At 38.2% G+C, this 11,950-nt stretch overlaps 1 pseudogene; it reads right to left on the bottom strand.

Moving 5' to 3' along the window:
• Nucleotides 1–234: 234 nt before the first annotated feature.
• Ldha-ps23 (lactate dehydrogenase A, pseudogene 23) lies at nt 235–3,100 on the bottom strand (annotated as a pseudogene).
• Nucleotides 3,101–11,950: the final 8,850 nt, after the last annotated feature.

Below are 11,950 nucleotides of genomic sequence, written 5' to 3'. Positions count from 1 at the left end.
AGTCACGTGTGGTCACCATCGAAGTCCTGGATAATGTTAGGACACCAACAAGACTTTAGAATTCCAGCTCTTTCTGGATTATCTAGAGCACAATTCACCCTTCTTCATGCCGGTCTCCTCTTCAGGACTCAGAATCATCTTTACAGCAGCTGAGATTACATTTTGTTCCACAACACAAGGGACACTGAGGAAGAAAAAGATCATTCTTGATTCCACAGTGACCCTTAATCATGGTTAAAATGGGATATGTTGGCCAAAATTCATATTCTTCAGGGAGACTCCACTCCACATGGGCACACTGGCTTATCCATGCTATCCTAGGACCCATCCATGACAGCTCAGTGGATGAATTGCTAGCTTTTTATCCATGAGGTCACTGAACTGAGCTGAATCCAGATTGCAACCACTTCCAATAACCACTTATTTTCCAAGCCACATAGGTCAAGATATCCACTGCATTTAAGACAGTAAGTACAATAAGCGATTTCTACTTCACAATGTTGGGAATGATGAACTTGAGGATGTTCACATTTCACTGGACTCAGTTGATTCAGCTTTCTCCCTCTTGCTGACACCTCCCCCTACTCCGCCCGGGTGTGATGATGAGCAGCTTGGAGCTAACAGTCACATGTACTCATTGCCAGAGACAATATTCTATGAAAAGGCCACCGTGCTGGAGAACCAACATCTCTCCCAGTTTCTCTTCCATGAAATCAACAAGGGCAGGGTCATCTTGTCAAATCCTTTACAAAGATACTGGTGGTACAAGCCATGCTAAGAGCAGCAATGCCAACAACGCAATCTTATTCTGGAAAGCCTGTTCTTTCTTAATAATATTCACAATCATCCAGTCCTTGAGAGTTGCCTTCTGGACCTTTAAAACTTTTTGGAATGCTAATGCATGATGAGGGGTGTCAGATGTGCAGCAACATGGTCTGGGCTCTGAAGTAGTGGATATAGCACTTCCAATCACAATCTTAAATCACTTTCATACTTTTTTCTCTTTTGCTGGTTTCTCGAATATTAGGGGCCTAAATATTTGGCTGTTCTGTGTTTCATAAATCATAGAATTGTTACCAATTTCCATTATTCTCTGCCTATAGATTGTCAAATAACTTCAATATAAACTCATTGACTACTGTTGGTTTTTAATTGATTGGTGAACATTATCTATTCTATGGTTCAAAAAACTTTAGTATCATTTTTAAAGATTCATCTTTATAATCGTAAGTGTGTGTGTGTGTGTGTGTGTGTGTGTGTGTGTGTGTGTGTGTGCCTGCATGTGTGTGGTGGGGTGGGGCAGAGGGTGGGGTGAGGCAGAGGTGTAAGAACAGGTATACACAGAAGTCTTGCCCCTGGAATTACAGATAGTTGTGAGTAGCCTAATATGGGTGCTAGAAATAAAACTTTTGTATTTTAAAAAAGCAGTGCATGATTTGAAGGATATTACTTCAATCTGGTAAATTTCTCTGTAAACTTCTAAATCATTCCTCTCTATTTCCTTAAAGTGTGCTTAGCTGACTTAAAATAACTTTTAAATTATCAATCAGTTTTTGGTCAATTGCTCACACAATATTCTCTGTTATTGATTCTGTCATAATTCTTTGTTATTATTGATCCTTGTGGCTAAGAGTCAGTATTTGAGCACTGAAGATGTTTTGTATTTATTCCAGTATTAGATGTTTCCCATATCCCTGTCACTTAATACTGAAGGCACTGGAGTGGCACTGAGGTTCATGATTGCCTGCTATCTTAGGGTTTTACTGCTATAAACAGACACCATGACAGTGGCTACTCTTGTAAATACAACATTTAATTGGGACAGGCTTACAGGTTCAGAGGTTCAGTCTACATTTTTATCTGAAGGCCACTAGAAAAATACTGACTTTCAGACAGTTAGGGGACAGGTTTTTAAGCCCAAGTCCACAGTAGGACAATCATTCCAACGAGGCCACACCTCCAAATAGTGCCACTCCCTGGACTAGGCATACTCAAAGCACATTACACTCCCTGGCTCCCATGGCTTGTTCAAACATATAACTCTATGGGGAGGCATACCTAAACATAGCATAATGTAAAATGCATTTAAGTCAACTTGAAACGTCCCCGTAGCCTATAGCAGTCTCAACAATGTTAAAAGTTCAAAGTTCAAAGTCTCTTCTGAAATTCTTCTGATTCCATAACTGTAATCTCCAAAGCAAGACAGAAAAGCAACTGGGAAAACTCCAAACTCTGCCTCTCCATGTCAGATATCAAAGCTGTCTTCAGAACTCCAGCTCCTTTTTCATCTTTGTTGACTACAACAAACTTCTTCCACCTGGGCCGGTTCTACTTCTTGTTAGCAGTGTTCCTCAGCAGATATCTCATGGCTCAGTCATCCCAAATATCTTGTGTCTCCCAGGCAATTTCAATATTACTTTATACAGCCCCTGCAGTCCTAGGCTATCAACTGCAACTGAGGCTTAACCTTCACCAGTAGCCTTCCCTGACCTCTCACAATGCCATTCCTCAACTGTTCTCCATGACCCCTTCATATCTTCAAAAAAGGTACCACCTAGGTAACATTTACACATTACCAAGTCCAGCTGCAGCATGAGGAACAACCTTGGCTATCTCTGAAACACAGCTTATTTGTGCTTTGTCCTATGGTACTGACAACTCCAATACACTGGGGCCCTCTGCTACAATTTGTTAGGCTTCATCAACAGCCTCTCGTAGGCTCCTTTCATGAAGCCAAGCCTCAACTTCTTTGCATGATACTTATATACTTTCAAAACCTGCACTACCTGGGTGATTCTTATACATTACTAAGTCCAGATGCATCAGGAGGAATAACTTTGGCTATCCCTGGAACACAGCTTCTTTGTGCTCTCAAAAATACTTCCCAGAAGATTTCACCCCAGTGATACTGGTCTCTTCTGAATCACTGCTACTTTCTTAGCTTCAGCCAACCACCATTAATTGTCCCAGTAGTCTCTCTCTCCTCTAGACTCTAAAGCTCACCTGGCCTAAGATTCTGAATTCTGAGGCTCTCTGGAGCTGAAATATGCCCCTTTTTCTATTATACCATTACCTGCTTTCCATTTTCCAATTCTCTCATTGTCTAAGCTTGACTGTCCTGGAACTTTGTCTGTAGATTGACCTTGAATTCAGAGATCTTCATGGCTCTGTCTTCTGTAATATTTGAATTAAATGTGTTGTACCAACATGTGTGGATTTAAGCTTTTCTTCACCTAGACACTTTTTTGTCCCAAGCTTGCTGTTTGTTTTTTCCTCCTGGGATTAAAAGCTTGTACTATTATATAATGCCTAGACCTAAACTTAGTTGGATAGGATCTTGCCCCAAGGTCACTACTCTCTTAATTCTATTTGATATCCTTAAACGCAGGATTCAGGTTCACTTCATTTCCTGGTGTCACTTTATTATTACTTGAACAATAATTTTATGTTTTTTTTTCCTTCTAAGCTTACTATGCTTATTCAAAACGTTTTTCATGAGACTTAACCAGAGAGCAAATTCTCTTGTAGGCTTTATGAGACTTATTTTTCAATGCAATTAATAAAACTCTCTTAACTTAGTCTTAGGTAGATTCTTCAGAAAAGGGAAAAAGCAGCCATATTCTTTATCAAAATATCACAAAAAGAATATCTATGCCACATACTAAAATTCTTCTTCATTGAAACCTCTTGGGCCATATCTGAATAGTTCAAATCACTCTTAACAACAAAGTCTTCCATATTCCTCCTAGAATAGCCCATTAAGCTCCACTTAAAGGATTTCACTGCTTTCCAAATCCCCTAATCCAAAATCCCCAAACTTACATTCTCCCAAACAAAAGCATGGTCAGGCCTATCACATTAGCCCACTCCTGGTACCAACGTCATTTTTAGTTATGCTTTTACTGTTTTGAACAGACACCATGACCCTGGCAACTCTTATACAAACAACATTTAATTGGGGCAGTCTTACGGGTTCACAGGTTTGGTCCATTATTATCAAGGCAGGAACATGGCAGCGTCCAGGCAAATAAAGGAGCAGCTGAGAGTTCTTCATCTTCATCTGAAGGTTGCTAGGAGAAGACTTACTTCCAGGCAGCTGGGATGAGAGTTTTAAAGCCCAATGCCATAATGGCACAGCTACTCTAACAAAGCCACACCTACTCCAACAAGGCCCCATATCTAAGATTGGCACTCACTAGCCTAGGCAAACTCAATCCACCACACCTACATTAACTGAATCATCAGAGGACTCCTCCTGAATCAACTATTTGATAGAGCCCAGAAAGCCAGTTATGAGTGGCAAGGATCCTCTGAATTTGATAATTCTAGATCAGAGGCAGAGCTCTTATAATACATGACAGCATGCCCCAGATTCTAGAATAAATCTCCTTCCTGGTTCTTTTGGAATCAATGATAAATTGAGATTATGGCTTGGATCCTATTTCTAGAATAACTTTGGCATCCAATTTCAATAACAATGTTGGCAGTTAGACAATTTTCTGAAGAGTCACTAGTATTTATGACTCTTCATTGACCTCTTGGTAGATGATTTTCCTCATTGACCTTGTGGTAGATGATTTTCCTTGGATAATCAAGGAAAAACATATTCATTGGGGAATAACATTATTTCTCAGTTGGACTCCAGAAATACAAAAGATTATTTCTCCATCAGTACAAAGAACCTCATAACTAAATCCAAATATTCCTACAAAGCACTTTACTATATGGGTTCAAAAATCTTATAGTAAATGTGTTCCACCCTTGAGTTGCTATCACATATAACTAGTGTGCATGAAAGTGTTCCATGATTCTCCTCTTGCTTTCATTTATCTAGATTTTGTATATTTTCTGCTCTCTGAACGTTAATACTAATCAATTATTTCTTCTACTTTGCCCATTAATATTCTTCCTAGTAGAATTTTTAGTATACATTTCTGCTCCCAAATTTCTACTTGATTACTTTGGTAAGCTTTTAACAACATAGAAAATTTATATACTTACATAATATATAAATGTATATATTTATAATATAATTATATACATACATACATACATACATACATAGACAGTTCTATAACCTACTAACTCTGAAAATGAGACACTTTGCCCGTTCTGGATTTAATATATATATAAATTATATATTATATAAATATAATGTATAATACATAACTCAAATGTAAAATATTGTTAAATATAATATATATAAATATCAGGTATGTATATGTATAGGTATGTGTATGTATATGTGCATGTTTGTGTATGTGTCTATGTCTATGTCTATGTCTATGACTATAACTATGTCTGTGTCTATATCTATGTCTATGTCTATGTCTATGATGTATATATCCCAGTGTCTTGTAGTTTTTTCCAGGTTATTTCCCCTCATTGTAAATGAGTAACATAGCTGATTCAAAGTTTTTCTTCAGCGCAGTCATTTTTGTACCTCCTTAGGGACAGATTCTGTTAATTTTCTTTCTTTTTCTGGACATTAGCCAAATCTTCTTGTTTCTTTGCATGTTTTATAATATTGTACTTAAAATTGGTCAGTTCTACAATGTTCTAACTCTGAGAATCAGATGATTTGTCCTCTCTGGATTTAGTCTTGATGGTTGTTGTGGATATAATTTTACATGTTTATTTAGTGACTATTCTTGCCACTTTTAAAGAATGTTATTGTGTCTCTGAATTCTCATTTTTTGAGTTGTTGTGAACTAGTAATTTTATAACTATCTCTTTAAACACATAGGGAATAAAAACAGAAGAAATCAGACAGGAAGAGAAGGAGGGAAGAAAGAAAAGAAAAGGAAGAGAGAAAAAGAAATGTTCCTGGAAGATTCAGGTTAGCTTTGGATTGAACATTCACACAAAAAGAAACCCGCCAGTTTAAACAGCCCACCTCAGTTTCTTCTTTTTAGTTGTGTTAGGCCTAAGTAGAAGTCATATATAAAAACTTAGTGTGTTCACGGGACCTCTCAGAATGTCTGTCTTGTATTGCTCTTCTCATGCGCATAGAGTTTTATATTCTTTAGCCTCATTTTTTTTATTAACTTGAGTATTTCTTATATACATTTCGAGTGTTATTCCCTTTCCCGGTTTCCGGGCAAACATCCCCTTCCCCCTCCCCTTCCTTATGGGTGTTCCCCTCCCAACCCTCCCCCCATTGCCGCCCTCCCCCCAACAGTCTAGTTCACTGGGGGTTGAGTCTTAGCAGGACCCAGGGCTTCCCCTTCCACTGGTGCTCTTACTAGGATATTCATTGCTACATATGGGGTCAGAGTCCAGGGTCAGTCCATGTATAGTCTTTAGGTAGTGGCTTAGTCCCTGGAAGCTCTGGTTGCTTGGCATTGTTGTACATATGGGGTCTCGAGCCCCTTCAAGCTCTTCCAGTTCTTTCTCTGATTCCTTCAACGGGGGTCCTATTCTCAGTTCAGTGGTTTGCTGCTGGTATTCGCCTCTGTATTTGCTGTATTCTGGCTGTGTCTCTCAGGAGTGATCTACATCCGGCTCCTGTTGGTCTGCACTTCTTTGCTTCATCCATCTTGTCTAATTGGGTGGCTGTATATGTATGGGCCACATGTGGTTTAGCCTCATTTTGTGGTCAGTGCCTTCATTCTACACATCAACCAGCTTATTAGTAGTCTCTGGGACAATCATGGAGCCATCAGCATATCCAGGTTTCCTCCAAAGGTACTATTGTTTAACAGATGGCAGCATCTGCTTCAGTTGAATTTCAATATTTTGGGCAAATGCCTTAGGTTTCATGCCTGAACCCACCCCATTGTGAGCAATTTTGAACTGGTACAAACAAAAACAAACACCTTATACCCAGACAGGGTGAGAAGCTAAACTTTGCTTGTCATGTATGGGTTCCCATAGATACCACCTTCAAGACCGTCCTTTTACTAGGGAAGAGAGGACAAGAATTAATCTGATATGACTTTGACATACATGGTGCCCATGAATGTTCATGTTATTGAACATTAAGTAATATTTAATAATGTAAAGCATGAAAGTATGATATTGCCAGTGAATTAATCATAGAAGTAAGAGCTATATGCCCATTTGCTGAAAGTATTTAGGGACAGTTAAGAAAAAAATTGAAAGAAGGAAGCAAGTAATAAAAAGAATGTAACAAAATTTCATATTTTTAAAAAAAATTAATTCTACCACTTATTTGGTAACTCATGGGTCCAATCAGATTCATCTCATAATAGATTAAAATGTTTGGAATGTTATACCACAAGTCAATTACTGACTGGATAGGAACAATTTCTACCCTCAAATAATGTTATTTTCTATTTTTAATGTACTATATGGAGGAACTAACCTCTAAGAAAGCATAGCCTTTTTGAATGACTTTATTGATACACTTTGAAGACAATCTTAGTTGCAAAATTTCTATTCTGTTCATGAGTACATACTGATATGAATGACACTTTCATACAGGGAAAGAAATCTTAAGAAAATAAGTAATGCATAGTTTAAATTGATTGTCAAATACAAGGACATACACAAAGACTTTGGCATTTCTGAGTCCTTCATAAATGAATCTTATGACAGTTGATTTAAGTCTATTCATGCTTCAGAGGAAAATAAACAAACTTGGCAATGGAAGGATCTAAAACAGGACACATGAACATATTGTTTAGAAACAATTCCTTCACTGAAAATATCTTTAACTTTTCACACTAGGAAGATGGAGCAAAATTCACTTTAATTGTGTTAATTTATAGCCATTTTAATTATACGTATATACATTTTTCTTCACCTATTTGTCATAGTAAATAAAAAGAAGAAACTGTAATCTAGATATAGTACATAAAAAAAGATTTTCTACTTTTCTTTTATTGGATATTTTCTTTATTTACATTTCAAATGTTATCTCCTTTCTCTGTTTTCCCTCCGGAAAACCCCAATCCCATCTCCCTATATCCTGCCTCCATGAAGGTGCTCCCCCACCCACTCACCGAATACCTTCAGCCTCACTGCCCTGGTATTACCCTACACTGGGCATCAAGACTTCACAAGACCAAGTACCTCTCCTCCCATTGATACCCAAAAAGGTGAACCCTCTGCTAAATATGCTGTGGAGCCATGGGTCACTGCATGTGTACTCTTTGGTTGCTGGTTTAGTACCTGGGACCTCTGGAGTATCTGGTTATTTTGACATTGTTGTTCTTCCTATGGGATGGAAAACCAGCTAATCTACCATGCTCCTTGCTTTAACTACTCCATTGGGTACCCAGTTCTCAGTCCAGTGGTTGGCTGTTAGCCTCAACTTCTGTATTTGTCAGGTTCTGACAGAGCCTCTCAGGAGATAGCTATATCACAGTCCTGTCAGTATGCATCTCTTGGCTTTCCTAATATTGACTGGGTTTGGTGATTACATGTGAGATGGATCCTGATGAGTGGCAGTCTTTGGATGGCCTTGCCTTCAGTCACTGCTCTACACTATGTCTCCATATTTCTGCCTTTGAATATTTTGTTTCCCCTTCTTATAAGTACTGCTGTCCAGATTTTTGTCTTTCTTCTTGAGTTTCATGTGGTCTGTAAATTGTATCTTGGGTATTCCAAGGTTTTGGGATAATAACCACTTATCAGTGAGTACATATCATGTGTGTTTTTCTGTGATTAGGTTACCTCACTCAGGATGATTTTTCTGGTTCCACCAATTTGCCTATGAATTTCATAAAGTCATTGGTTTTAATAGCTGAGTAGTGCTCCATTGTGTAAATGTACCACATTCTGTATCCATTCCTCTGTTGAAGAAATGTAGGTTCTTTCTAGTTTCTGGCTATTATAAATAAGGCGACTATGAACATAGTAGAGCCTGTGTCCTTGTTATATGTTGGAGAATCTTTTGGGTATATGCCCAGGAGTGGTATAGCTGGGTCTTCAGGTAGTACTATGTCCAATTTTCTGAAGAATCACCAGAAGGATTCCCAAAGGAGATGTATCAGCTTGCAATCCCAGCAACAAAGGAGGAGTGTTCCTCTTTCTAAATACCTTTGCCAACATCTGTTGTCATCTGAGTTTTTGATCTTAGCCATTCTGACTGGTGTGAGGTAGTATGTCAGGATTTGAATTTCCCTGATGACTAAGGATATTGAACATTTCTATAGGTCCTTCACAGCCATCTGATATTACTCAGTTGAGAATTCATTGTTTGGCTCTGCACCCATTTTTAATAGGGATATTTGATTCTCTTGAGTCCAACTCTTGAGTTCTTTATATATATTTGACATTAGCCCTCTGTCAGACACAGGACTGGTAAAGATCTTTTCCAAATCTAGTGGTTTCTTTGTTGTCCAATTGATGGTGTCCTTAGCCTTACAGAGGCTTTGCCAATTTTATGAAGTCCCTTTTGTTGATTCTTAATATTAGAGCATAAGCCATTGGTGTTGTGCTCAAGAAATTTTCCAATGTGCCCAATTGTTTGAGCTCTTCCTGACTTTTTCTTCAATTAGTTAGAGTATATCTGGTTTTATGTGGAGATCCTTGATCCACTTGTACTTGAGCATTGTACAGAACAATAAGAATGGGACAATTTGCATTCTTTGGCATGCTGACCTCCAGTTGAACCACTACCATTTGTTGAAATTGTTTTCTCTTTTCTATTCAATGGTTTTAACTCCTTTGTCAAAGATCAAGTGACCAGAGATGTGGGGGTTTATTTCTGTGTCTTCAATTTTATTCCATTGATCTACCTCCCTGTCTCTGTACCAATACCATACAGTTTTTTATCAGCATTGCTCTGTAATATAGCTTAAGGTCAGGGATGGTGATTCTCCTAGAATTCTTTTATTGTTGAAAATAGTTTTTGCTATCCTGAGTTTTTTGCTTTCCCAAATGAATCTGCAAATTGCTCTTTCTAATTCTATGAAGTATTGAGTTGTCATTTTGATGGGGATTGCATTGAATCTGTAGATTGCTTCCAGCCAGATGGACATTTTTACTGTAGTAAACTTCCAATGCTTGAGCATGGAAGACCTTTCCATCTTCTGAGATCTTCTTTGATTTCTTTCTTCAGAGACTTGAATTTCTTGTCATACAGATATGTCACTTGATTTGTTAGTCATACCAAGGGATTTTATATTATATGTGACTGTTGTGAAGCATGTCATTTCCCTAATTTCTTTCTCAGTCTGTATATCCTTTGAGTAGAGGAAGGCTACTGATTTGTTTGTGTTCTCTTAGGGTCTGTATGACATCTGCCCAGGATCTTCTGTCTTTCTTAGTCTCTGGTGAGAAGTCTGGTGTAATTCTGATAGGTCTGCCTTTATATGTTACTTGACATTTTTTCCTTACAGCTTTTACTATTTTTCTTTGTTTTCTGCACTTGGTATTTTGATTATTATATGATGGAAGGAATTTCTTTTCTTCTCCATCCTATTTGAAATTTTGTAGGTTTATGGGCATTTCTTTCTTTTTAGGTGAGGGAAGTTTTCTTCTTTAATTTTGTTCAAGATTTTTACTGGCCCTTTAAGCTTGGAATCTTTGTTTTCTTCTATACATATTATCCTTAGGTTTAATCCTGTCATAGTGTGCTGGCTTTTCTGAATGTTTTGTGTTAGAGGTTTTTGCATTTTGCATTTTCTTTGACTGGTGTGTTGTGTTTTTTTTGTTGTTGTTGTTGTTGTTGTTGTTGTTTTATGGTATCTTCTGCCCCTGAGAGTTTCTCTTCTTTCTCTTATACTCTGTTGGTTAGGCTTGGGTCTATGACTCCTAGTCTTTTTTCTAGTTTTTCTATCTCTTGTCTTGTTTGTCTTTGTGATTTCCTTATTGTTTCTATGTCCAATATTAGATCCTGGATAATTTTGGTTAATTCCTTCTCCTGTTTAGTTGTATTCTCCTGCATTTCTTTAATGTCCTTCCTAATGTCCTCTATCATCATCATGAGGCATGATTTTAAATCCAAATCTTACTTTTCCTGTGTGATGGGTTATCCAGGACTTGTTGTATTGGGAGAACTGCATTCTGATGATGACAATTAGCCTTGGTCTGATACTTATGTTCTTGCACTTGCTTCTTACCATCTGGTCATCTCTAGGGTTACCTGCCCTTCCTGTTTCTGACTGCAGCTTGTCCCTCCTTTGATTCTGGTTGTGTCAGAATTCCTCAGAGTTCATCTGTCTCTGATCCCATGAATCTGGGATCATGTGATCCTAAGGTCCTCCTTGTGTCTGTTTTCCTGGGAGTAGAGCTTCTTCTATGATCCTGTGATCCTGTGACCCAGAGTGTTTCAGAGCACCCCGATACTGGTTGTGTTAGAACATCTTGGAGTCTGACTTTCTTTGGTTTTTGTGGTTCTTGGTATGGAGCCTGCACCCAAGGGCTGCACAGGGCACTGACTCAGACCTAAGGAACCCAGTTACTCTGGGTTTTGGCACAAGGCTTCTAGAAAATGTTGTGGCCTGTCCTGTGACTTTGGGTGTTTCAGATCGCCTGGGAGTTGGGCTCCCTTTGACTGTTGAAGTAGTAGGTGCAGAGCCAGCACCCAAGGTCTGCTAGGGCACTGGTTTAGATTGGAAAGGACCCACATCCCTAGTTGTGGGGCTTCCTACATTCCTGGATCCTGGGGGACCCAGTTACTCCAGGTGTTGTGGCAGATGTTGTGGCCTTCTCACCTATGATTCTGAGCATGTTAGAGCACCTGTGAGTTTGGACTTCCTCTGGGTTTGTGGCAAAAAAGTTTTTTATCTTAGTTAGTAAGTCAAATATGATTCTAAAACAAATAGATAATAGTTTCTTGTCCTAAAATGTCAAAATTCTGATCAGGAAGTTAGAAGGGTACCATATCATAATGCCAAGGAAAGGGTAAAGAAACAGTAATTATATACAAAGCTATTTGGCTATATTATCAAGAAAGTCTAACTTCAAAGTAGTAGTTTCTTATATGTTTTCAAGTCATTTGTCTTCCCAAATAGTGCTATAATGAGTTACATGAGTA

Source organism: Rattus norvegicus, chromosome X, assembly GCF_036323735.1.
Source record: "Rattus norvegicus strain BN/NHsdMcwi chromosome X, GRCr8, whole genome shotgun sequence".
In the NCBI taxonomy this organism is placed as follows: Eukaryota; Metazoa; Chordata; class Mammalia; order Rodentia; family Muridae; genus Rattus; species Rattus norvegicus.
Note: the sequence above shows the minus strand (reverse complement) of the source record. Positions and strands in the feature narration are given on the sequence as shown.